We start from the raw sequence: 24,679 nt of genomic DNA, 5'->3' as shown, positions 1-24,679 counted from the left end.
TAATTTAATAACGTTCATTGGTCACTACAACCACAAGCTTGAGCTCGATGAAATATTAATGTTGTTAACCATGCAATGTGATGTTTTTCTCTGTTACAATCATTCAGCGCGTTCGGCTCTTAACCCAAAATTTGGTGGTTCGATGACCCCAAGGGACGATACAATATCCCGGATTTCAATGCGTGTTTTCACTGTAAGAAAATGCACCATAAATGAATTTGATGAAAAGTGACTAATATTGTTGACTTGAAATAGTTAGTGTGCAACTTGACATTGCACCACATCGGAATCCAAATTGAGATTCGGGGCCAGAAAAGCACATGCATGCACGGAGGCAGAGGGCAAGGCTGAAGTATTAAATGAGGACTTTGCATCTGTCTTCACCAAGGAAGAAGAAGCTGCCAGAGTCAGTAAAAGAGGAGGTCGTGGAGATGCTGGATTGGATAAAAATTAATAAAGAAAAGGTACGAGAAAGGCTGGCTGTACTTAAAGTGTGTAAGTCACACGGTCCGGATGGGATGCATCCTTGGTTGCTGAGGGAAGTCAGGGTGAACATTTCAGAGTTGCTGGCCATAATCTCCAATCGTCCTGAGATATGGGGGTGGTGCCAGACGACTAGAAAATCTCAAATGTTACTCCCTTTTTAAAAACGTGTGCAAGGATAAACCCAGCAACTACAGGCCAGTCAGTTTAACCTCAGTGGTAGGGAAGCTTTTAGAAACGATAAATACGGGATAAAAATAACAGCCAGTTCTACAAGTGTAGATTAATAAAGGAAAGCCAGCACGAATGTGTTGAAGGCAAATCGTGTTTAACTAACTTGATTGAGTTTTTCGATGAAGTAAAGTGCCACAAAATAGGCTTGTCAGCAAAATTGAAGTCCATGGAAGAAAAGCATGGATACCAAATTGGATAAATGACAGGAAACAGAGAGTCGTGGTGAACGTATTTTTTTTCGGACTGGAGGAAGGTAGACAGTGTTGTTTTCCATGGGACTGGACTGGGACCACTGCTTTTTGATATATATTAATAACTTGGACTTGTGTGCACAGGAACAATTTCAAAAATTGCAGATAACACAAAACTAGTAAACAGTGAAGAGGATAATAATAGTCTTCAAGAGGACACAGATAATCTGGTGGAATGGGCGGACACATGGCAGATGAAATTTAACGCAGAGAATTGCAAAGTGATATATTTTGGCAGGAAGAATGAGGAGAGGCAATATAAACTAAATGATAAAATTCTAAATGAAGTGCGGGAATAGAGAGTCCTGGGGGCATATGTGACCATATCTTTGAAGGTGGCAGTACAGGCTGAGAACGTGGTCCTGGGCTTTATAAATAGAGGCATAGAGTACAAAATCAAAAAAGTTATGTTGAACATTTATAAAACACTCGTTCGGCTACAACCAGAGTATTGTGTCCAATTCTGGGCCCCGCATTTTTGGAAGGATGTGAAGGCCGTGGAGAGCATGCAGAAAAGATTTACTCGAATGGTTCCAGGGATGAGGGACTTCAGTTATGTGGACAGACTGGAGAAGTTGGGATTGTTCTTCGAGCAGAGTCGGTTGAGAGGAGATTTGATAGAAGTGATCAAAATCATGAAGGGTTTAGAAAAAGTAAATAAAGAGAAGCTGTTCCCATTGGCTGAAGGGTTGAGAACCAGAGGACACAGATTTAAGGTGATTGGCAAAAAAAAACAAAGGCGAAATGAGTAAAACTTTTTTACGCAGCGAGTGGTTATGATCTGGAACGTGCTGCCTGAAACGGTGGAAGCAGATTCAATCGTGGCTTTCAAAAAGGAATTGGATAACTACTTGAAGGGAAAAATTTGCAGGGCCACGTGGAAAGAGCGGGGGAATGAGGCTAACTGGATTCCTCTTACAAAGAGATGCCACGGTCTGGATGGGCCGAATTGACTTCCTTCTGTGCTGTAACCATTCTATGATTCGATGATTGGATGGACAGAGCGGTCTAATAGGATAGGCGATCGGTTGTGGGGAGCAGGGAAACTTTCGACTGGTTGCACGGCTGTGTTACTGACGGCTCGTTGGTCTCGGATTATGGTTTTCACTTTGGGCGTTTCACTAATTGATATGTGAGAGGTCCGGGGTTCAAATTCCCGGACGAGCACTCCTGTTTCACTATTTTCAGTGGAAATTCATTCATTTGTTTTTCACATCTTTTCAGCGTTGCAGAACACAGGATTGACTTAATTCCAGAGCATGTTTGACGTTTCGTGGCTCGAATGCAGAGGGTTTGTCGACGCAACACCACATAGGGAAAGGAAAATGTCTCAACGTGGTGTGCAGATTGAAGCTGAATGTGAATCTATCTCTTTTCAGGGGTGCAGAAAGAAAATGTTCCTTCATCGGCCGGGAATCAATTGCTGTCTCCTCGGGTGGCAGGTGTGAATTCTACCGGTGAAACAGCAACGTCCGGACGGTCGTGGCTGCATGTGTCCAGTTGGAAACCTGTCTGAAAGAACATATAGTCTCACAAATCTCCTGTGAGTACCCTGTGCATTCTGAATAACAGCTGTGCATCAAAGGCGCTCGCAGCTGCGGTAGTCGCGTGGTTCAGACGTTAGATCTGAAACCCAATGGGGTATTCCGGCAGAAGTTGGAATCGTGCTATCGGCGCTATTGTGTAAAGTTTTGTTCAATGCTCAAATAAATATGAACTGGAGATAACGGGTTGCAATTCCTTCCCTCAGAGAGATACTCCACCGCGGCAGATCATTTTAACTGGGAGCCCAGTGGTCACTTGCAAAATATCAAGATACGTGAAGGGAACTTCACAATGTTCCACAACTGTCCAAAACTGGGCACCGCACTTTATAAAGGATGTGAAGGCGTCAGAGAGGGTGCAGAAACATTTACTGGAATGGTTCCAGGGATGAGGTCATCAGTTACGTGGGTAGACTGGAGAAGCTGGAGTTGTTCCCTTCGAGCAGAGAAAGTTGAGTGGAGATTTGATAGAAGTGTTCAAAATCATGACGGGTTTCGATAAAGTAAATTAAAAAAAAACTGCTCCCGTTGGCGGAAGGGTCGAGAACCAGAGGACGCAGATTTACGGTGGTTGACAAAAGAACCAAAGGCGAGAAAAGGAAAAACTTCTTAAACTCGCGAGTGGATATAATCTGGAATGCATCGCCTGAAAGGGTGGTGGAAGCAAATTTAATCCTTGTTTCTAAGAGGAATTGGATAAGTATTTGAAGGGAAAATATTTGCAGGTATACGGGGAAAGAACGGGGGAATGGGACGATCTGGATTGCACTTAAAGAGAGCTGGCACAGGCTCGATGGGCCGAATGGCCTCCTTCTGTGCAGTGACGATTCTATGATTCTATATCTCCCAATCTCCATCGTAAATGCTGCTAACTTGACGTTAGGTTTTTTCGATACTTTTATCTCTCTATCTCTCTCTGTCTCTGTCTCTCTGTGTTTCCCCCTGATGGACTTCTCAGGCAGCCTTGAACGGCCAAAGCTGATCGAACCTGCGACACCAGCAGAGAACGGTAAAGATCGAAAGACTGAGACGGGAGGAAAACTAAAAATCCAACCCAGATGATGAACTCGCAGATAATATCTACACATTAATGTCTCTTCGTCCTCATAGTGAAAACATCAGTAATTTTATTCCAGTATAAAAAGAAAGAAAGTCTTGTATTTATAAAGCGCTTTTCAAGACCTCAAGACCTCCCAAAGCGCTATACAGCCAATGAGGTATTTTTGAAGTGTCGTCACTGTTATACTTGTGGTCGAGTGGATAATCTGCGGATGCCGAGGGAGACAACAATGTAACTTTCGAGAAATTAATTCTGAAAAGTCTCACTTGGCATGACAAGTCGCACATTCAAAACGAATGTGGTAAAGAGAGGCTAATATTGTTGATATGAAATAGTTAGTGAACAACTTCACATTGCTGTACATCGGAATAGAAAAAGTGATTGGATGGATCGCAGGATGGCCGATCGGCGATGGGATGCACCGAATTCTGCACTGGTTGCACCCTTTTGGTAGCAGTAGCTGTTCTGTTTTTGCATAGCTGCGATGGCCGAGTGGTTAAGGCGTTGGACTCGAAATCTAATGGGGTTTTCCTGCGCAGGTTCAAATCCTGCTCGCAGCGCTATTTCTTATAGATTTGTTCAATGATCAAACAAATAAGGACTGGAGTTGACGGACCGTGTTCCCTCCCTCAGAGAGATGATCCAGCGTGGCAAATGCTTTTAATTCGGAGCCAATGGTCTCTTGCAGAGTTGCACGGCACGTGAAAGAATCTCCACCAAGCTCCATCTTAAATTCTGCTCGTTCGCAAAGCTTGATATTTATCCGATTTGTTTCTATACTTTAATCTCTCCCTGTCCCTGTCTCTTGACTCTCTGAATTTTCCCCTGATGGACTTCTCAGGTTTTCTTGAACGGCCAAGGATGATCGAACCTGCAACACCAGCAGAGAAGGGTAAAGATGGAAAGACTGAGACGGGGGGAGAAGCAAAGGTGCAACCCAGTTGATGTATTCGGAGCTATTGTCCACACATTTATGTCTCTTCGACCTCACGGTGAAAAAAATCAGCAATTTGAATACAGTGCACTTATGGTAGAGTGTTTAAATGCGAGTGTTGAGACAGACACCAATCGAACCGTTGCCATGGTGATGATCGAATCTAAACACTAGACCACAAAGAAACGCTGAAAATTCTTTGGTGCGAACAAGCAGCCCAACGCGGCCTTTCCTACTTGCCTCTTTGTAATTCAGGTCATTATCGTGCGAGACAAGCTGCCCGCAAAAAAATGGCATTTTCTGTTCAAACTACTATCGCGACAGAAGGTGATGTTCAGGCAATGACAGCACCAAGTGCAACTAGGCATGTACATGAAATGGAAAGTGAGGTAAAATACTACCACAAGCTGCTGATGGACATGTTTCCATTTCCAAAATTCACGAACCTGAATGCAGCTCCTGGGAAAACTGCAAGGCCACGCAGGTCCATCATGAATCATTTGAAGCAACTGGCAGTTTAAAGTGGCATCTCCTCCTGCTTCTGTCGGGGGTGAAGGAGAGACACCGTCGTTATAAACGTACAGTTTGATTTTGTACAGAACTGTACAGAGAAGGAGCACATATACTGGGGCTGTGAGATATTCTATATTATTCATATTTAACCACAAGAATATCCGCAGTCAGAAGCTGAAAAGAAGGGAGAGATAAGAGGCCTGAAAATAAACACAGAGCTGAATGAATCACGGAAGAGTGAAAGAAAAGTAAATCTTACCAGTTCTGTTGTGTTCCGTGCGCAATCTTGGGCGCTCCCCGATGGACTGATGGTGAGAATTCAATGCTCCCACCAACGCATGAGTTCGATTCCAAGTCAGGGAATTAACTTTAGCAAAAGTTATTAAATTAATTACATGAAACTAATTAAACCCTGTTGGTAGATGAATGACTGTTTTATTCACCATTAATCAAACGATAACTTTCTATTTCATACTGAAGGAGATGTTGACGTGGTTACGGAGAGACAGTCAAAACTTTAATCAGATTTTTATGCTTTGCAGGTGATCAAATTTCATCATTTTATAGACTGTATCTTGAGGGTATGATTAAAAGCTCAGTGCAGCTGTTGTTAAATTTAAAATGAATAGGAAATTGTCGCCGTTTATCACAGGAACGCCCGAACCGGTTCTACGATCAAGATGAAAGTAACGCAACGAGCAACATCTGATACAAAAATCCCCACCGTTTTGCTTTTCCAACATAAAGGGTGTGACATTTATTTTCTGAACATAGGAACAGTCTGATCTCGCTCACTACAGAAATCTCCATGTCACAGCGAACCAGCTCTCCTGCAGCGAGTGCGGCCTCCCTTCTGGCCTTTCGGGGGCTTGTCTGCCAAGGAGAATTGTAATTTTCTTGCTTCCAAAAAATACATTGAAACCCTGGAACTTTGAGGCGAAGAATCCTGAGGAAAAATCAAATAACAGCTCGAACCATCAAACTTCCGTGCAAACCGACAGCACCAACTAGACAGGTGAAGAGGTCACCTGCTAAACCAATAAATAATTGGGCTAAACTTTGAGTTTGCAGCGACCAATATAACAACTGTCTGCAGTCAGTCCAAAATGAATGGTTGAAGCTTGTAGGAGTGAAAATCCAAACAGCCGGTCTTCACTCTTAAACCAGCAACTATGAAGAAAAACATGCCGGAGAAATACTCGCTTTCAGTGCGGTGACACTGGACCAGAGTAAAACTCAGTTAATATGATTGGTGAGTGGCTGGAGGGTGGATTTGGAACTCCTGACCGATTGCACTGTGCATTTTCCAGATCTGCTTGGAGCACCAATCCCTTCAACTCATCACTTACAGGGACAATTCGATTCTCGGTTTCATTTCGCTGACGCTTGGTGAAATTTTACAAATTGGAAGCGATCAGTGTCAAAGCTAAACACGTCACCGACATGCTCGCAGATACAAAGCGGCCACACTCTGCTTCAGCAAGATGAAAGCCGAGAGCGATTTCACAGTCAAATATAATGGCTAACAAAACTTATTCAAAGAAAGTGCAGGTCGTTGAGTTGCCTTTAAATTCCTGATTGTTCGCATTGAACTTCTTCCCATTGCGTTTGAGAGCCACGTGGGGCGATTTGGGGACTTCATTTCATTTTATGCAGAAGTTTCAAATGCAGTTCAAGGTCAAAAGTCCTGGGACCACTGTTGTTCACAATTTACCGGTGCTGGGACCACTGTTGTTCGCAATTTATCGGTGTTGGGACCACTGTTGTTTACAATTTATCGGTGTTGGGACCACTGTTGTTTACAATTTACCAGTGCTGGGACCACTGTTGTTTACAATTTGTCGGTGCTGCGACCATTGTTGTTCACAATTTATCGGTTCTGGGATCACTGTTGTTCACAATTTACCAGTGCTGGGACCACTGTTGTTCACAATTTACCAGTGCTGGGACCACTGTTGTTCACAATTTCTCGGTGCTGGGACCACTGTTGTTCACAATTTATCGGTGCTGGGACCACTGTTGTTCACAATTTGTCGGTGCTGGGACCACTGTTGTTCACAATTTATCGGTGCTGGGACCACTGTTGTTCACAATTTGTCGGTGCTGGGATCACTGTTGTTCACAATTTATCGGTTCTGGGATCACTGTTGTTCACAATTTACCAGTGCTGGGACCACTGTTGTTCACAATTTACCAGTGCTGGGACCACTGTTGTTCACAATTTACCAGTGCTGGGACCAGTGTTGTTCACAATTTGTCGGTGCTGGGATCACTGTTGCTCACAATTTATCGGTGCTGCGACCATTGTTGTTCGCAATTTACCAGTGCTGGGACCACTGTTGTTCACAATTTATCGGTGCTGCGACCATTGTTGTTCACAATTTATCGGTGCTGGGACCACTGTTGTTCGCAATTTACCAGTGCTGGGACCACTGTTGTTCACAATTTATCGGTGCTGGGACCATTGTTGTTCACAATTTATCGGTGCTGGGATTACTGTTGTTCACAATTTATCAGTGCTGGGTTTGAGAATGCCCTTTTAATAAAAATGCATATGGGGTAAGCTTTTAGTGGTTTATAGTGAGATACCTCCATAGCGAAGTAGCAGTGTGTTGAACCAATGGTTAATATAAGTAGCCCATTTTGCTGGCTAGAATTAGAAACAATGAGCTTCTTCTTTGACCACCTGTTTACGTTATTAATTTTCTTTATGTATAAGCCTGCCTTGTGTTAATCAAGCAAAGAGATATGAGAAAGTTGAATTCTAGTATAAGGAGTTGTCATGCAGCTGCATTATTGAATGGATCTCCCTTTGCAGGCAAGGTCAAAAAACATCCCAAGCCAGAGATAAGGTAGCCTCCCTTTTCCTTGTCACACGCATGAACAAGTATTACCTGTGAGTGGTCGGTCATTATGTCAGTTAGCATGGCTTGCCAAGACTCAGTTTATGATTGGTTTTAACCCCTTGCTACTCATGTCCCTCCCCACTCTGAAAATGTATAATTGTGTGGATCTGCCTATGTAATTTTGCCTGCTCTATGAGATTGACCAGACTCTGTCAAGAGTTGAAATCAATTCTATAGATAAGGTCAGCTGCAGCTAATAAATTGTGTTAAACTTTCAAGTGTTATTCTCATCAGTTATTGCTGAACCAGACGAAGGGTAAAGAAATCCGGTATCGTCAGGTTCACGGTTGTTCACAATTTATCGGTGCTGGGTTCACAGTTGTTCACAATTTATCGGTGCTGGGACCACTGTTGTTCTCAATATGTCGGTGCTGGCGCCACTGTTGTTCACAATTTATCGGTGCTGGGTCCACTGTTGTTCACAATTTATCGGTGCTGGGACAACTGTTGTTCACAATTTATCGGTGCTGGGTCCACTGTTGTTCACAGTTTATCGGCGCTGGGGCCACTGTTGTTCACAATTTATCGGTGCTGGGACAACTGTTGTTCACAATTTATCGGTGATGGGACCACTGTTGTTCACAATTTACATTAATGATTTAGTCATAGGAATCGGAAATACAATTTCAAAATTGACAGACAGCACATAATTGGGAGCTGTAGTTAATGCAAAGCGAAAAATACAGGAAGACGTCAGTAAACTTGCAAAATGGGCGTGTAAATGGCAAATTAGTTTCAATATTTATTGTGTATTCACTTGCCTTGTTTGCCCTCCCTAAATGCATTACCTCATTCTCCAGATTGAATTGCATTTGCCACTATTCTATCCACCTGTCCAGTCCACTGATATCTTCCTGCAGTCCACAGCTTCCCTCCTCACCATCAACCACACGACCAATTTTTGCATCTTCTGCAAAATTGTTAATAATACCCCGTACATTTAAATCCAAATCAATGATCTGTGCTACGAAAAGCAGCGACCCAGTACGGATCCCTGCGGAACCCCACTCGAGACAGCCTTGCAGTCACAAAAACACCCGTCGACCATTGCTTCCTGCCACTCAGTCAATTTTGGATCAACTTGCCAATTTCCCTTGGATCCAATGGGCTTTTACACTTTTGACCAATCTGCCATGTAGGACTTTGTCAAAAGCCTCGCGAAAATCTATGTAGACTACAAAAAACGCACTACACTCATCCACCTTCCTTGATACCTCCAAAAAAATTCAATTCAAACGACCTTCCCTTAACAAATCCATGCTGACTGCCCTTCATTAATCCGTCCCTTTCTAAATGAAGATTAATACTTTCCCCCAGAATTGTGCTCAATACCGAGGTTAGGCTGACTGGCCTGCAATAATTCGATCTATTCCTTTCTCCCTTTTTAAACAACGGTACAACTTCAGCAGTCCTCCAATCCTCCGGCATCACACCTGTAACCAGCGAGGATTGGAAAATGATGGTCAGAGCCTCCGATATTTCCTTCCTTGCTTCTGTTAACAGCCTGGGATGTATTTCATCCGGGCCTGGCGATTCAGGTGGAGTGATTTGGGGACTTCCTTTCCCTCTTTGCAAACGTTTGCACCGCAGGTCAAGATCACAAGTCTTGGTCCAAATTTGGACTACTTCCGGGTTTGAACCTCAAATCGCGAAATATACCCCGACCCCAACGAGCCCAGAAACAAGAACGTGTCTTTAAATTAACGTGTTACAGACACATTCTATGAGAGGTCTGTCTGCACAATGAAAGGGCGTTTTTGAACAGTCATTCGGTTATCCGTTTCCTCCTGAACAAACACCACAGTGTTATTTTGTCGCTCAATTCCACAAATTCGGTAAAATAACGAGCTGCACAAGGCACTGCTGGGAGTTGAACCCAGGATTTTCTGTTTACTAAACAGACGCTTTAACCAACTAAGCCACAGCGCCAATTGATGACACTTTATCTCCACCTCCTCTCATTAATATCTATCAGCGACACTTCACTGTTGGGGGTTCAGGCCGTTTTATCTTTGTCTGTTTCGCTTTTCCGTTCACCTGTGCATTCCGACACTGACTGGATTTCTCGCTGTGTTTATCTTTGTGTATCCATCAGTGCGTTGATACATGGATGATTATGTGTGATTGTATTTGTTACATTAAATAAATTCGGGGATCAGACAATTCTCGCTCTGACATTGGAGAACTATTGAGCCGAACTTTACAGCGAAGTGTTGTTTATTGTCGTGCTGAAACTAAAAAAAAGCGGTAGAGGAGCAAAAAGGGAAAAGGAGAAAAACTTGTGAGGGAAAATGAGGACAACTCTCAAGGTTTTTCCAAATATATTAAGAGAACGAAGGGAGGCTTGGAGTAATGTGGGCCGCTTGAAGACAGATGGAGGTGATATTGTAATTGAAAATCAGGAAATGGCAGAGTTGCTAAATTTTTACTTTGCATCGGTCGTCTCAGAAATGGATGAGGCTAACATACCAGAGACACGAGGAAAACTGTTAATAAATCAAGGGGTTTCGTTTTAGTAAAATGATGGCAATGGAGAAAATAATTAGGCTAAAGATAGACAAATCTCCACGACCTGATGTTTACCATCCCAGGGGATTGAAAGGAACAAGTGAGGAAATTGGACATGCTTTAGTCATGATCGATCAAAACTCTCTTGATTTAAGAATTGTTATTTAATGAAGCGCATCTTGATTGGAGGCTTCTGTTAGAGAAAGATCTCGAAGTGATAATTGAGAGACCGAAAATGAAGCTGTTTGGCAGGAGCGCTGATGCTGTCGGTTGTTCGCTGCTCTCGTGTTGCACAATTATTGAGCGTGCGTTACTTATTTATAGCAGTATGGAATCCAGAAATGACCAGGTTGTGAGTTCGAGCGTCTTCTAAAACAATCAAACCTTTTACTCCGAACATTTTGACTGGAGTTCAAGGTACAACTGGTATGTTCCATAACGCATCTTCTTCTTAGTGTTCCCATGGGAGCTCTTGGGTTCCTCCGGCCTGCCGTCTTGCAAAAGCAGGTGCCAGTTTACTTGTTCATAGGGGGAGAGGGGGCTTTTAGCGGCAGCTCATATGGCAAAGGGGCCGGTAAGGGATCTTTACATCTAAAGAACCAAACAAACAATTCTTCTTTTCGTTAAGCCGATATTCATCGGTTGGAAGTTTCGTGTTGGCAAAATTTGGAAGGGAAATATTCTGCCTGGTGTCACTGTGCAACGGGTGAAATTATTCAGCTTATAGATGTTAATACGCTGAAAGATCGAGAGGCCTTTTCCAACTCCCGTGTGGGACAAGTTCAGCATTTGAGCCGCTGGGTAAAGTTTTATTTTAATTGGTGCAAACGAATGAGAAGACATTTGGCACAAACAAGAAGAATTGTAAACTCACGAGTTCACTGTCCATGTTTCTTATATCATGTTCAACAGGAACAAGGATTCTCCTCAACACGTTGCTGAGAATTTTATCAAACGGACCTCACCCTTGCTCGCCGGCTGCAGGGATGATTCAGAGGCCTCCCATGAATATGTACGATGGGAGCTTATGTAGTATCGAGCCTGAGTAGCTCAGTCGGTAGAGTATCAGACTTTCAAAGTGGGCAGTGAGCTGAAGGTCCAGTGTTTAACTCCCTGTCCAGGCTCCAAATTTCGGAACAGCTGGCAAGCTGTGACTTTGTAGGGGGACCTGCGATGTGTTGTCAAAGTTTCGATCGTATCTTGTTTCCCAGGGATGGGCAGTAATGCGCTGTCTGAGGCGGTTCCCGATCAGGAATTCAACTTTACTGTATTAGTTCACTGTATTAATTTCGCAAAACTCATTCAACTCTGTAAAAAAGACGAATACTTGTTCAAATCGCCATTGATCAACCAGTAACTTTCTGTTTCCGGCTGAAAGAAATGCTTACTTTTTTATGCGTTAATTCACCAGGCAGAATTTTGGGAGTTCAGAGGTGAAGTGAAAAAGGAAATGAGAGGCAAAGAGAAATATGACTATTGACTGACGGCCAACATAAAAGGGAATCCAAAAGACTTCGACAGGCATGCAAACAGTAAACGGGTAGTCAGAGGAGGGGTGAGGCCGATTCGGCACGATAAAGGAGATCTACTCATGGAGGCAGAGGGGATTTCCTTGGTAACAAATGAGTACTTTGTATCTGTCTTTACCAAGAAGACAGAGTCTCAGCAAAGGAAGTTATCGTTGAGATACTGGATGGTCTAAAAATTGATAAAGAAGAGGCACTTGAACGGCTGGCTGTACTTAAAGTAGATAAGCCACCACGTCCGGATGGGATGCATGCTCGGTTGCTGAGGGAAGTAAGGGTGCAAATTGCGGAGGTACTGGCCATAATCCACCAACATCCTTAGATATGTGTGTGGTGCCAGAGGACTGGAAAATTGCAAAGGTTACACCCTTGTCCAAAAAAGGGTGTACGATTAAACCCAGCAACTATAGGCCAGTCAGTTTAACCTCAGTGGTGGGGAAACGTTTCGAAACGAAAACCCGGGACAGAATTAACAGCCACTTGGACGAGGGTGGATTGATTAGGGAAAGGCAGCACGGATTTGTTAAAGGCAAATCGTGGTTAACTGACCTGTTAGAGTTTTTTGGTGAGGTAACAGAGAGGATAGATGAGGGCCATTTAGTTGATGTGGTGTATGTGGACTTTCAAAAGGTTTTTGATAAAGTGCCGCATGGTGGGCTTATCATCAAGATTGCGGCCCATGGAATAAACGGGGCAGAAACAACATAAATGCAGAATTGACGAACAGAAGGAAACAGAGATTACTGGTGAACTGTTGTTTTTCGAACTGGCGAGAGGTGTACAGTGGCGTTCCCCAGGGATCAGTGCTGGGACCACTGCTTTTCTTGATATATATTAATGACTTGGACTTGAGTGCGCAGAGCACAATTTAAAATTTGCAGATGAAACAAAACTTGGAAGAGTAGTAAACAATGATAAGAATAGTGATGGACTTCAAAGGATATAGACAGGCTGGTGGCTTGGGCGGAGACGGGGCAGATGAAATTCAACGCAAAAAAAATGCGAAGTGATACATTTCGGTCGGAAAAACGAGGAGAGGCAAAATAAACTCCAGGACACAAATGTAAAAGCGGTAGAGGAACAAAGAGGGGTTTATGTGTACAAATCGTTGAATGTGGCAGGGCAGGTTGAGAAAGCGGTTAAAAAGCATACGGGATCCTGGGCTTTATAAATAGATGTGTCGAGTACAAAAGTATAGAAATCAGGATGAAACTTTATAACACACTGGTTCGAACACAACTGAAATTTTGTGTGGGGTTCGGGACACCGCACTTCAGGAAAGATTTGAAGGCCTTCGAGGGGGTGCAGAAAAAAAATACTATCATAATTCCAGGGATAAGGGACTTTACTTACGTGAATAGACCGGAGAATCTGAGGTTGTTCTCCTTGGAACAGAGACGGTTTTGTAGAGATTTGATAGAGGTATTCAAAATCTTGAAGGATCGAGGCATGGAAGATGGAGACAAACTGTTCCCATTGGCGGAAGGGTCAAGAACCAGAGGACATAGATTTAAAGTGATTGGCAAAATAACCAAAGGTGACATGAGGAAAAACTTTTTTACACAGCGAGAGGTTCGGATCTCAATGCACTGCCCGAGGGTGTGATGGAGGCAGATTCAATCATGGCCTTCAAAGGGGAGCTGGATAAGTGCTTGAAAGGGAAAAAAATGCAGGGCTTCGGGGACAGGCGGGGGAGTGATTCAAGCTGGATTGCTCTTGCAGAGAGCTAGCACGGACTCGATGGCGCGAATGGCCTCTTTCCGTGCTGTAAGCTTTCTGTGATTCAATTCTACGTGTCGGGTGCAATGCAAAGGGAACAGAGCGTGCCATAAATCGACACGACTCTGAGTATCCTCACAAGCAATGTATTTTAAGAGCAACTAATTCTGAATCGTCTTACTTGATAACTCAAGTCGTGCACTCGAAAGCAATTTGGTAAAGGGAGACTAATATTGGTGAATGGAGATAGTTGGTGCACAACTTGATATTGCTGTCCACCCGAACAGAAAACGAGATTGAATGGATCGAAGTGGTCTGAAAGGATGGCCGATCGGCTGTGAGACGCAACCAACTTTTACACTGGCTGCACAACTAAAGGAACAGCGGCTCGTTGGTCTAGGGGTATGATTCTCGCTTAGGGAGTTTCATTGAGTGATATGCGAGAGGTCCCGGGTTCAATTCCCAGACGAGCCCGCATGTGTTTCGCCTTTTAGTGAAAAGTCACCAATTGGTTTCTCTCATCTTTTCAGTTTTGCTGTTGGGAGAACTGAATTATGTCCAGAGGATGTTTGAGCTCCAGTGGACTGAATGCGGAAGTTTCGTCGGCGCAATACACATGAAGCAAATAAAATGTCTCAAGATGATGAGGAGATTGAAACTGAATTTGGATTTTTCCCAATTCAGGCGGATATTAGATGACGGGATAGAAAGCCACATATCCAAGTTTGCCGATGACACCAAGATGGGCAGCATTGTAAGCAGTGCAGATGAAAGCATAACATTACAGAGAGGCATTAATATAATAAATAAATGGGTAAAATTGTGGCAAATCGATATGAATTTCGTCAAGTGTGAGGTCATCCACTTTGGACCTAAAAGGATAAATCAGCGTACTTTCTAAATGGTGAAAAGCTCGAAACAGTGGAGGTCCAAAAAAGACTTTGGGGTCCATGAACACACATCATTAAAATGTCATGGACAGGTACAAAACATAATCAAAAAGATTAATGGAATGTTGGTCTTTATATCCAGAGGACTAGATTCAAGGGGATAGGCATTATTATACAGTTATACAAACCTCTGGTGAGACCAGACCTGGAGCATTGCCTTCAGTTCTGGGCAACGCACCTTAGGAAGGATATATTGGCTATGAGGGGAGTGCAGGGTCTATTTACTAGAATGTTGCCTGGACTCCACAGTTTAAATTACGCGGAGAGATTACGTAAACTCGCGTTTGCCTCGAATTCAGTAGATTAAGTGCTGATTTGATCGAACATTTCAAAATATTAAGGGGAACTGATGGGGTGAATAAAAAAAAATTTCCGCCCGTTAGCGTGTCGAGGACTCGGGGAAGCAGCCTGAACATTGGGGTCAGGACTTTCAGGAGTGAAGTTGGGAAACACCTCTGCAAGCAAAGGGAGGGAGAAATTTGGAATTCTCTTCCACAAACGGCAGTTGATGCGAACTGAATTGTTCATTTTAAAACTGAAATTGATAGATTTTTGTTAACCAAAGGCATTAAGGGACATGGGGCTAAGGCGATAATATGCAGTTTGGTTACATGTCAACCAGGATCTCACTGAATTGCGCATAAGGCTCGAGGGGCGAAATAGTATACTTTTGCGCTTCAGCTCCTCATTGTTGCAGAATGATCCTGCATTGATTGGGAATCGAACCAAGGTCTCCAGCGTAACAAGTAAGAATTCGACCCCAAGCACCATCAATACGCGCGTTTGTAACAGCAGCATGTGTCCATTTGGAATCCGATCTGAATGAACATGCCGTTTACAGCTGCGGTGGCCGAGTGTTTAAAGCGTTGGACTCAAAATTCAATTGAGGTTTTCCTGCCCAGGTTTGAATTCTGCTCGCAGAGCTACTGTTTAAAGATCCCTTCAGTGCTGAAATAGATGAATTGGAGTTAATTGACCGCATTTATCTCTCTCCCAGAATGAGAGATTCTTCAGCGAGGCCTATGATTTTAACTTGTGTCCAATCTTCTCTTGCAAGATTTCAAGACCCAAGAAGGAATCTCTCCCAATCTGTAACATAAATTCTGCTAGTTTGCAAAACCTGACATTTATGCTCTTTATTTTCTTTGCATGCATCTCTCCATCTCTCCATGTCTCCGTCTCTTGTATCTCTGTATTGTCCACAATGGACTTCTCAGGCTTCCTTGAACGGCGATGGCTGATCTATCCTGCAACAATAGCAGAGAAGGGTAAAGAAAAAAAAGACTGAGGAAGTAGGAAAAGGAAAGGTGCAACCCAGCTGATAAATTCGTAGCTAATGTTTCCACATTCGTGGCTCTTCGTTCTCATGGTGAATGAAAGCAGCAATTTGAGTAAAGTGTACTTCTGGTAGAGTGTAAACTATGACGATGCCGAGACAGACGACAATGTCGTTTCAGAGCAATTCATTCTGTAAAGTGTTACTTGATAATACAAGTCGTACATTCAAAACAAATTTGATAAAGAGAGACGAATAGTGTTGATCTGAAATAATTAGTGTAGAACCTGATATTGCTCTACATCGTATATCGTACAACAAAGCGAGATTGGATGGCCATGGTGTTCTGAAAGGATGGCGGATCGGCTGCGTGGCAGCGAAATTTTCCAGTGGCTGCACGGCTCTGTTACCAGTTGGACTTTGGATCTGATTCTCGCTCAGGGAGTTTCACTGGTTCAAATCCCGGTATGAGACCCCTTGCTTCCCCATTTTTCGTCAAAAACCACCAATTGGCTTCTCACATCTTTGAAGTAAGTGCAGAAGGCAGGTTTGACTTATCTCCAGCCGAGCATGTTTGAACACCAGAGGATAGAATGCAGAGGGTGTTTCCACGAAAGATACGTAGACGAAATGAAGATAATCTTTCAAGAAGTTGTGCAGATTGAAGCCGGCACATGAATTTATCCCAATTCAGGCGATCTCATGGGTATAGATACAAAAGGTAAAGGAAGCTGCATTGGCCTGGAACCAAACCCCTGGTTTCCCGTCGGCAGGCGAGGATTCGACACTGAACCACCAATCCACACAGGGCTGCAGGCTGCACGTGTAGCGTTGGATACAAGTCTGGAACATGCAGTCTGGCAGAGTTCCTGTGATGAGCCTGCGCAGTCTACAACCGCGTGCTACCTGTGGGTGACCAAACGAGTGGGTCAAGCATGGTCTTGAAATTCACTGAGATTCGAAATCACTTCACACCGCCACTGTAAAAGTGTCAAATAAATAAGAGCTGTAGTTACCAGGCAGTGTTTACTTTTTTCAGAAATAATGGAAGAATCCAGCCCTATGTACACGTCTAAGATTTCACGGCATGCGACGAATTTCCTTTAAGCTGCCACCTAAATTCTGCTCAATCACAGAATTGGAGATTTATACTATTTTTCTTTGCATGTATCTATCTATCTCTGTCTGCGTTTCTTCACTTTCGCTGTTGATTCCTAATGGACTTATCAGGCTTCCTTCAACAGACAGGTCTGCAAACCCGGGATGGGAAAAGGCTGTCGGTTCTTCGTCCAATTGTTGGATTTCGACGGGATGAGATTTGCTATTTTCCGTCTCCGTTTTCGGAAAAAATAAACCCAGATGGGATTCCCCCTCCTCGGGTCCCGTCACCTGCGGATAATGGGAATGAACCCGATCTAGCACGCGATTTAATATGTGTATTCTCATTGTTTAACAATAAAATTATGGGGATATATTTATTTCGAGGACACATTTTAGAAATGAACATATTACAGACTTATTCGAAAACTAGAAGCACGTGGGATTAAAGGGTCGGTGGTAACGTGGGCAAGTAATTGGCTAAAGGATAGGAGGCAGAGATTAGTGGTGAACGGATGTCTTTCTGACTGGAGAGAAATATGCAGTGGGATCCCCCGGGTGTCGGTATTAGGATTATTGCTTTTCTTGTTATATATAAATGACTTGGATGTGGCAATAGGGAATACAATTTCGAAGTTTGCGGATGATACAAAACTTGGTAACGTAGTAAATAGTGAGGAAGATAGCAGCAGACTTCAGGAGGACAACGACAGACTGGTGAAATGGGCAGTCACGTGACAGATTTAACGCCGATCAGTGTGAAGTGATGCACTTTTGGAAGAAGAACATGGAGAGGCAGTATAATCTAAATGGAACAATTTATGGGGGGTTCCAAGAGCAGAGGGACCTGGGGGAGCATATTCAGTAAACAGGGCAAGTTGATAAGGTAGTTAAGAAAGCATATGGGATACTTGGCTTTGTAAATAGGGGCATTGAATACATTAAAAAGTGAAATCATACTAATCCTTACAAATTATTGGTTAGCCCTCAGCTGAAGTATATTGTACAGATCTGGGCACCACACTTTAGGATGAAAAGGCATTGAAGAGGATTCAGAGCAGGTTGACCTGGATGACACCAGTGATGAGGGACTTCAGTTGTGTGGAGAGATTGGAGAAGCTGCGATTGTTCTCCTTACAACAGAGATGGTTAACGGGAGACCTAATAGAGATATTCAAAATAGTGAGGGGTTTTGAAAGAGCAAGTAGGGAGAAACTGTTTCCTCTGGTAAGTGGGTCGGTAACCGGAGATCACAGATTGAAAATAATTGGCAAAAGAACTGGAGGGGAATTGAGAAGAATTTTTTTCACACAGAGGGTTGTTAAGATCAGGAACGCACTTCCTGAAAGGGTGGTGGAAGCAGATTCCATAGGATCATTCAAAAGGCAATTGGACATAATTGAAGAGGACTAATTTGCAGGGTTATGGGGAAAAATCTGGGGTGTGGGTCTAATTTGGACAGATCTTCGAAAAAGCCGACACTGGCACGACGGCCGAATGGCCTCCTTCTGTGCTGTAAGATTCTATGATTCTATGATTACCTTCTGAATCATTGCAATTGAGGCTATTCAGTGTTGAGCAACCAAGAAAATTGTAACCGTGATATTCGGCTTCTCCATTCCCTTATGAATATCGCAGCTTACAATGTCCAGGCGGGGGTGGGACTGAATGGGGGATAGAGTGCGAAGATTGGAATGGAAGCCCAGCAAAATGAACTTGGTCTCATCAGTTTTTGTTATTTTTCCTACCAGTTGCCCGAAGCAGGCGGTGAATCTTCTTCTCGAGAGAGGATCGTCATTTCAGTTCAGAAGGAAAAAGGTATCAAGAAAATCGGGTAAAACGCACACAGAATGATCCGGGACTTACAGCACACCCCTTTTAAACAGACACAGATACGGAATAATCCGGGACAAACAGTACGTCCCTTTTTAACGGACACAGACACGGAATGATCCGGTCATAAATCTTCATTGTGGTCCATAAGTTTCTCTTACGTTGACCATAAGATTTACTCTATTTACAATGACACCAATGTACAATCTGATACTTCGGGACCATACAATCTCAACACCTTCCTGGAAGGAACTGCAGCTGATTTCAGCAAACAATGCAATACCCACGGTCTGCCGTTTCCAGAAGGATGGGACTTCGACCAGATCTTCTGGGTGGACTGAATGAGAGAAACAAAACTTAAACAAAATAACGACGAGGATGGGATTCGAACCCACGCGTGCAGAGCACAATGGATTAGCAGTCCATCGCCTTAACCTCTCGGCCACCTCGTCGCATGCTGAAATAAACGAAAGCTCCTTTATTCAAAATGAAAATACTGGCTATGTTGCCAACCTGAAGTGAAAACTGGAAATGTGTTTATCCTCAGCAGGTCAGGCAGGATCTTAAGACATGGAAACAGAGTTAACGTTTCAGGTCGATGGCTATCACATGAGTATTCCAACTCACTCAACTTGTACCCCTTGTAGATGTTTGAACGGCATTAGGGAATTAGAAGGTGAGTGACTTGGCTCAGAATATCCAGCATCTGACCTGCTCTTGTAACCATAGTATGTATGTGGCTGGTCCAGTTATGTTTCTGGTTAATGATAACCACTAGTATGTTGATGGTGGGGGTTCGGCGATGTTAATACCAAATCCCCACAGAAGAGATTTACTGCAAAGATTCTAGGGATGAGGGGTATAAGTTTCATGGATAGATTGGAGAAGCTGGGGTTGTTCTGCTTGGAACAGAGACGGTTCCGAGGAGATTTGATGGAGGTATTCAAAATCATGAAGGATCTGGACAGAGTGGATAGAGAGAAACTGTTCCCATTGGCGGAAGGTTCAAGGAGCAGAGAACATAGATTTAAGGTGTTTGGCAAAAGAACCAAAGGTGACATGAGGAAAAACTTTTCTGCACAGCGAGTGTTTAGGATCTGGAATACACCGCCCGAGGGGGTGGTGGAGGCAGATTCAATCATGGTCTTCAATAAGGAACTGAATAAGTATTTGAAACGAAAGAGAATGCAGGGCCACAGGGAAAGGGTGGGGGGGGGGGGGGGTGGGTCTGTCTGGATTGCACTTGCAGAGAGCCGGCACGGACTCGATGTGCCGAATGGCCTCTTTTCGTGCTGTGACCTTTCTTTGATTCTATTCTATTTGTGGGAGGCGATGCGAAGCGACCGGAGCGTGACGTAAATCGACCTGCTCATGTACATTCCCTGATAATAAATCCTAGTGTGATGCAAAGAAGAAATTCATAATTATGGTACATATCTTTTATATTATACTGACTATAAGAGGTACTCGGTTCACCAGGGCGCCATTGTGCACATTGATTGATACTTCGCCGAGATCACCCCTTACAGTCCCAACACCTCCATCGAAGAAACAGTTGGGTAGCAATCCAGACTTTGCTGAATTGTTCAAAAATGTGTAAACCAGCAATGCGGAAAAGCACTTCTTATCAAAGAAGGGTTTTTGATGAGGGGGCCAAAATGGAAGGGTGCACAAATTCTGGTAGCAGTGAGATTCGAACCCACATAATTCCGAGATGGAAGCCAGCATCTGAGACAGCGCAGTTACTCACGCAGATGATAAGCCATTCAGATCTGATGATAAAGGCCATAGAGCTGAAACGTTTCCTCTGGTTCTTTCGCCACAGGTGCTGCCTGACCTGCTCAGCATTTTCTATTTTCATTTTTGTGATTTCACAATGGCTGTTTTCCTGAAAACACCCAATTTGACCCAAGAACGCAGCTCACACTTCACTTTCCTCACGCGCTTAAAGTCTGTGGTTTCCGAACTAAATCTCCTCCGCGCCGAGCTTTCAAAGGACCTTTCGCTCACGGCCAATCTGTAATCGACACCTTTTCACCATTGCCGCTCTTCTCATTTCACCTCATTCCTTTTCAATCGGACATTTCCACAGACCTATTAAGATCAAGCGGAACATTTCCGACCTGACTGCATCGCCCAAATTGCCAAAAGTGCACCTTTCAGCCGTCATTCGCAGCTATGTATCGCCGCCCGTCTCTCCCGCACATCAACTGCTCGGGGAAAAGCGCCAACGTCCATGAAAACAAAACCCAGTTCTTCAGTTAACATCCCCCGTATCACAAGATACCCCATGGAAATTTCACGGAAAAGTATGCGCTGTACTTCCGAATGCCAGCCCTGCTTTCTTCGAGCTTGTCTCTGGAGCAGACAGGCAGATCAAAATGTATCGACTGGTTTCAAGTCACAAATGAACATTGATGCGAACGGGACATGTGCCCCCGAGAAACAGCAGTCGATGGAGAGCAAACTTAAAGGCGTAAGAATGTGAAAGTGAATGTTTGAGTGGGCAAGGCCGCAGTAAAGTGTCAATGAACTAGACCATGATTGTGGAAGTAAGGAAAAGCTGGAAGAAGCGGCGGGTCTGAATTTCGGATCATCCAACAGAGACACATGTGAGAACAAAAACAGGATACAGACAAATGTGCTGGGGCAGAAAGAAAAAGAAAGAAAGAAGAGGAATGGGAGAGAGGGAGGTGAAAGAAAGAAAGAGAGAAAGAAAGATAGAAGGGAGCGAGAAAATCAAGCGTGCAATTCTCACCCCGCAAACGGGCGCTGCTCCCAATCGGCTGCACTTCGCCCCACTGACCCTCATCCCATTCACACCATCCTACAATACACTGTCAATGCTGTGCAGAGAGACAGAGAGTATAAAGGCATGAAGACACACACACCATCCTACAATACACTGTCAATGCTGTGCAGAGAGACAGAGAGTATAAAGGCATGAAGACACACACACCATCCTACAATACACTTTCAATACCCGTGCAGAGAGCCAGAGATACTCACATACTGTCCTACAGTACACATTAAATATCCGTGCAGTGAGTCAGAGAGTATACAGGTAAAGAGACACTCACAGCGTCCCACAATACACTTTAAATCATGTGCAGTGAGTCAGAGCGTTTAAAGATATAGAGAAATTCACCTTTTTTTTTCAAAAGTGGCACATCCCAGAAGCAAGAGAGAGCGTGGGTCAGTCTCCCTCTCCTGATAGAGCTGAGGCTTGTCAGTCAAGAGTCCTCTCCTCCGTGTATTGGCCGTGGAGGAAGTGCAGAGTAGATTAAATAGAATACCTTCAGCCTGACGAAGGTTTGGCTGACTGGCCTGTAATTACTTGATCTATCCTATTCTCCCTTTTTGGACAACAATACAACTTTAGCAGTCCTCCAATCCTTCGGCATATCACCTGTAACCAGGGAGGATTGGAAAATTATGGTCAGAGCCTCTGTTATTTCTTTCCTTGCTTCTGTTAACAGCCTGGGATATATTTCCTCGGGGTCTGGAGATTCAGGTGGAGTGATTTGGGGACTTCATTTTCCTCTTTGCAAAGATTTTCAGCGCAGGTCAAGATCACAAGTCTCGGTCCAAATTTGGACGACTTCCGGGTTGAACCTCAAATCGTGAATTGTACCCTGACCCCAACGAGCCCAGAAACAAGAACGTGTCTTCAAGTTAACCCGTTACAGACACATTCTATGAGAGGTCTGACTGCACAATGAAAGGGCGCTTTAGAAGAGTCAATCTGATATCCGTTTCCTCCTCAGACCTGAACAAATACCAATTCCAAAGTGTCATTTTGTCACTGAATTCCACAAATCAGGTAAAAATAATTAGTTGGATAAGGCACTGCTGGGAGTTGAACCCAGGATCTTCTGTTTGCAAGACAGATGCTTCAACCAACTAATCCACAGCGCCCAGCCATGATAACTTAGCCCTACCTCCTCTCACTAATATCTATCAGCGATACATCACTGTCTGTTTGGGGTTCAGACCGGTTCATCTTTTTCTGTTTCGCTTGTCCGTTCACCTGTGCATCCCGATGCTGCCTGCATCTCTCTTTGTGTGTCCATCAGTGCGTTGATACAGGGATGATTCCGTGTACTTATGTTTGTTACATTAAATAAATTCCCGGTTTAGACAATTCTCGGTCTGAAAGTGAAGAACTATTGAGACGAACTTTACAGCAAAGTATTGTTTATTTTGGTGCTGAAAATAAAAAAACCGTAAGAGGTCCAAACAGGGAAAAGGAGAAAAACCTGTTAGGGAAAATGAGGACAACAGTCAAGATTTTTGCCAGTATATTAAGTGAAAGAAGGGAGGCTTAGAGTAATGTGGGCCGCTTAAAGACAGATGGAGGTGATATTGTAATTGAAAATCATGAAATGTAGAGTTGCTAAATACTTACTTAGCTTCGTTCTTCACAGAAATAAATGAGGCTAACGTATCAAAGATATGAGGAAAACTATAAATAAATCAAGGGGATTCAGTATAAGTAAAATAATGACAATGGAGAAAATAATTAGATTAAAGATAGACAAATCTCCAGGACCTGATGGTGACCATCCCAGGGGACTGAGAGGACGAGGTGAGGACATTGTACATGCTTTAGTCATGATCGTTCAAACTCTCTTGATTCAGGAATTGTTCCTTTGATGGAAACAATTTCAATGTCACTCCATTATTTGGGATGGGTAGCAGAGATGATGTTGGAAATTATAGACCCATTAGTCTGACATCCGTTGTGGGGAAGTTGCCAGTATCCGTTGTTAGGGAAAGAAAGATTGAGCACTTGGATAAACATGAATTGATCAGAGAGAGCCAGCATGGATTTGTAAAGGATAAGTCAAGTCTAACAAAACTAGTTGAACTTTATGAAGATGTAACGAACGTGGTAGATAATGGAGTATCCATGGTTGTTAAATGATATTGACTTCCAGAGGTATTCGATAAGGTACCATATAAGAGACTGTTAACGACAATGACAGTGCGTAGAATTTGAGGCAACCTAATGAAATGGGCAGGGAGTTGGTTAGAAGGTGGGAGACAGAGTCCCGGTATATAAATGACGTAGACAAAGGAATAGAGAGCCGTGTATCCAAGTGTGTCGCTGACAACAACATAGGTGTCACAGCGAGTCGTGTAGATGGAAGCATAAAGTTGCCAAGGGAAATTGATAAATTAAGAGAGTTGGCAAAACTGTGGCAGATGGAGTAACATAGAATTACACAGAATGTACATCACGGAAACAGGCAATTCGGCCCAACTAGACAATGCCGGTGTTTATGCTGCAAACAAGGCTCCGCCATCCCCATTTAATCTAACCCTATGAGCAACCCCTTCGATTCCTTTCTCCTCCATTTGTTTTTCTAGCTTCGCTGTAAACGAATCCATGCTATTCGCCTAAACTACTCCTTGTGGGAGCGAATTGAACATTCTAACCACTCTCTGGGTGAATGTGTTCCTCTTGAATGCCATATTGAATTAAATAGTGAATACCTTATATTCATTGCCTCAATGATTTGGAGTCCCCACCTCCACAAATGCAAACACCTTATCTCCGTCTAACCTATCAAACCCTTGCATAATCTTAAAGTCCTATATCAGGTCACTGCTCAGCCTTCTCTTTTCTGTGCAGAAAAGCCCCAGTCTGTTCAAACTTTCAATATGGAGAAGTGTGAGTTTATCTACTTTGGACTGAAGCAAGACAGGTCAGAGTATTTTCTAAATGGTGAGAAGCTAGGAACTGTCGAGGAGCAGAGAGATTTAGGGGTCCAAGTACAGAAATCGCTCAAAGCCAGTGGAATGGGAGAAAAATTAATTTAAATGTCTCATGGGATGTTG

The 24,679-nt window shown here is 43.5% G+C and overlaps 4 non-coding genes across 4 annotated transcripts; 1 reads left to right on the top strand and 3 right to left on the bottom strand.

The window, feature by feature from the left end:
* The first annotated feature begins 4,050 nt into the window (after window positions 1-4,050).
* trnas-cga (transfer RNA serine (anticodon CGA)) lies at window positions 4,051-4,132 on the top strand. The gene has a single exon. It is a non-coding gene; the product is annotated as a tRNA-Ser (tRNA).
* A 5,648-nt stretch (window positions 4,133-9,780) lies between these two features.
* On the bottom strand, window positions 9,781-9,854 carry trnat-agu (transfer RNA threonine (anticodon AGU)). Its single transcript has one exon. It is a non-coding gene; the product is annotated as a tRNA-Thr (tRNA).
* Window positions 9,855-19,205: 9,351 nt separating this feature from the next.
* Window positions 19,206-19,287, bottom strand: trnas-gcu (transfer RNA serine (anticodon GCU)). Its single transcript has one exon. It is a non-coding gene; the product is annotated as a tRNA-Ser (tRNA).
* A 3,392-nt stretch (window positions 19,288-22,679) lies between these two features.
* trnaa-ugc (transfer RNA alanine (anticodon UGC)) lies at window positions 22,680-22,753 on the bottom strand. The gene has a single exon. It is a non-coding gene; the product is annotated as a tRNA-Ala (tRNA).
* Window positions 22,754-24,679: the final 1,926 nt, after the last annotated feature.

The sequence above is a fragment of the Heptranchias perlo genome, unplaced genomic scaffold, assembly GCF_035084215.1.
Source record: "Heptranchias perlo isolate sHepPer1 unplaced genomic scaffold, sHepPer1.hap1 HAP1_SCAFFOLD_636, whole genome shotgun sequence".
NCBI classification, from domain to species: domain Eukaryota; kingdom Metazoa; phylum Chordata; class Chondrichthyes; order Hexanchiformes; family Hexanchidae; genus Heptranchias; species Heptranchias perlo.
This window is presented reverse-complemented; position numbering and strand designations above follow the sequence as displayed.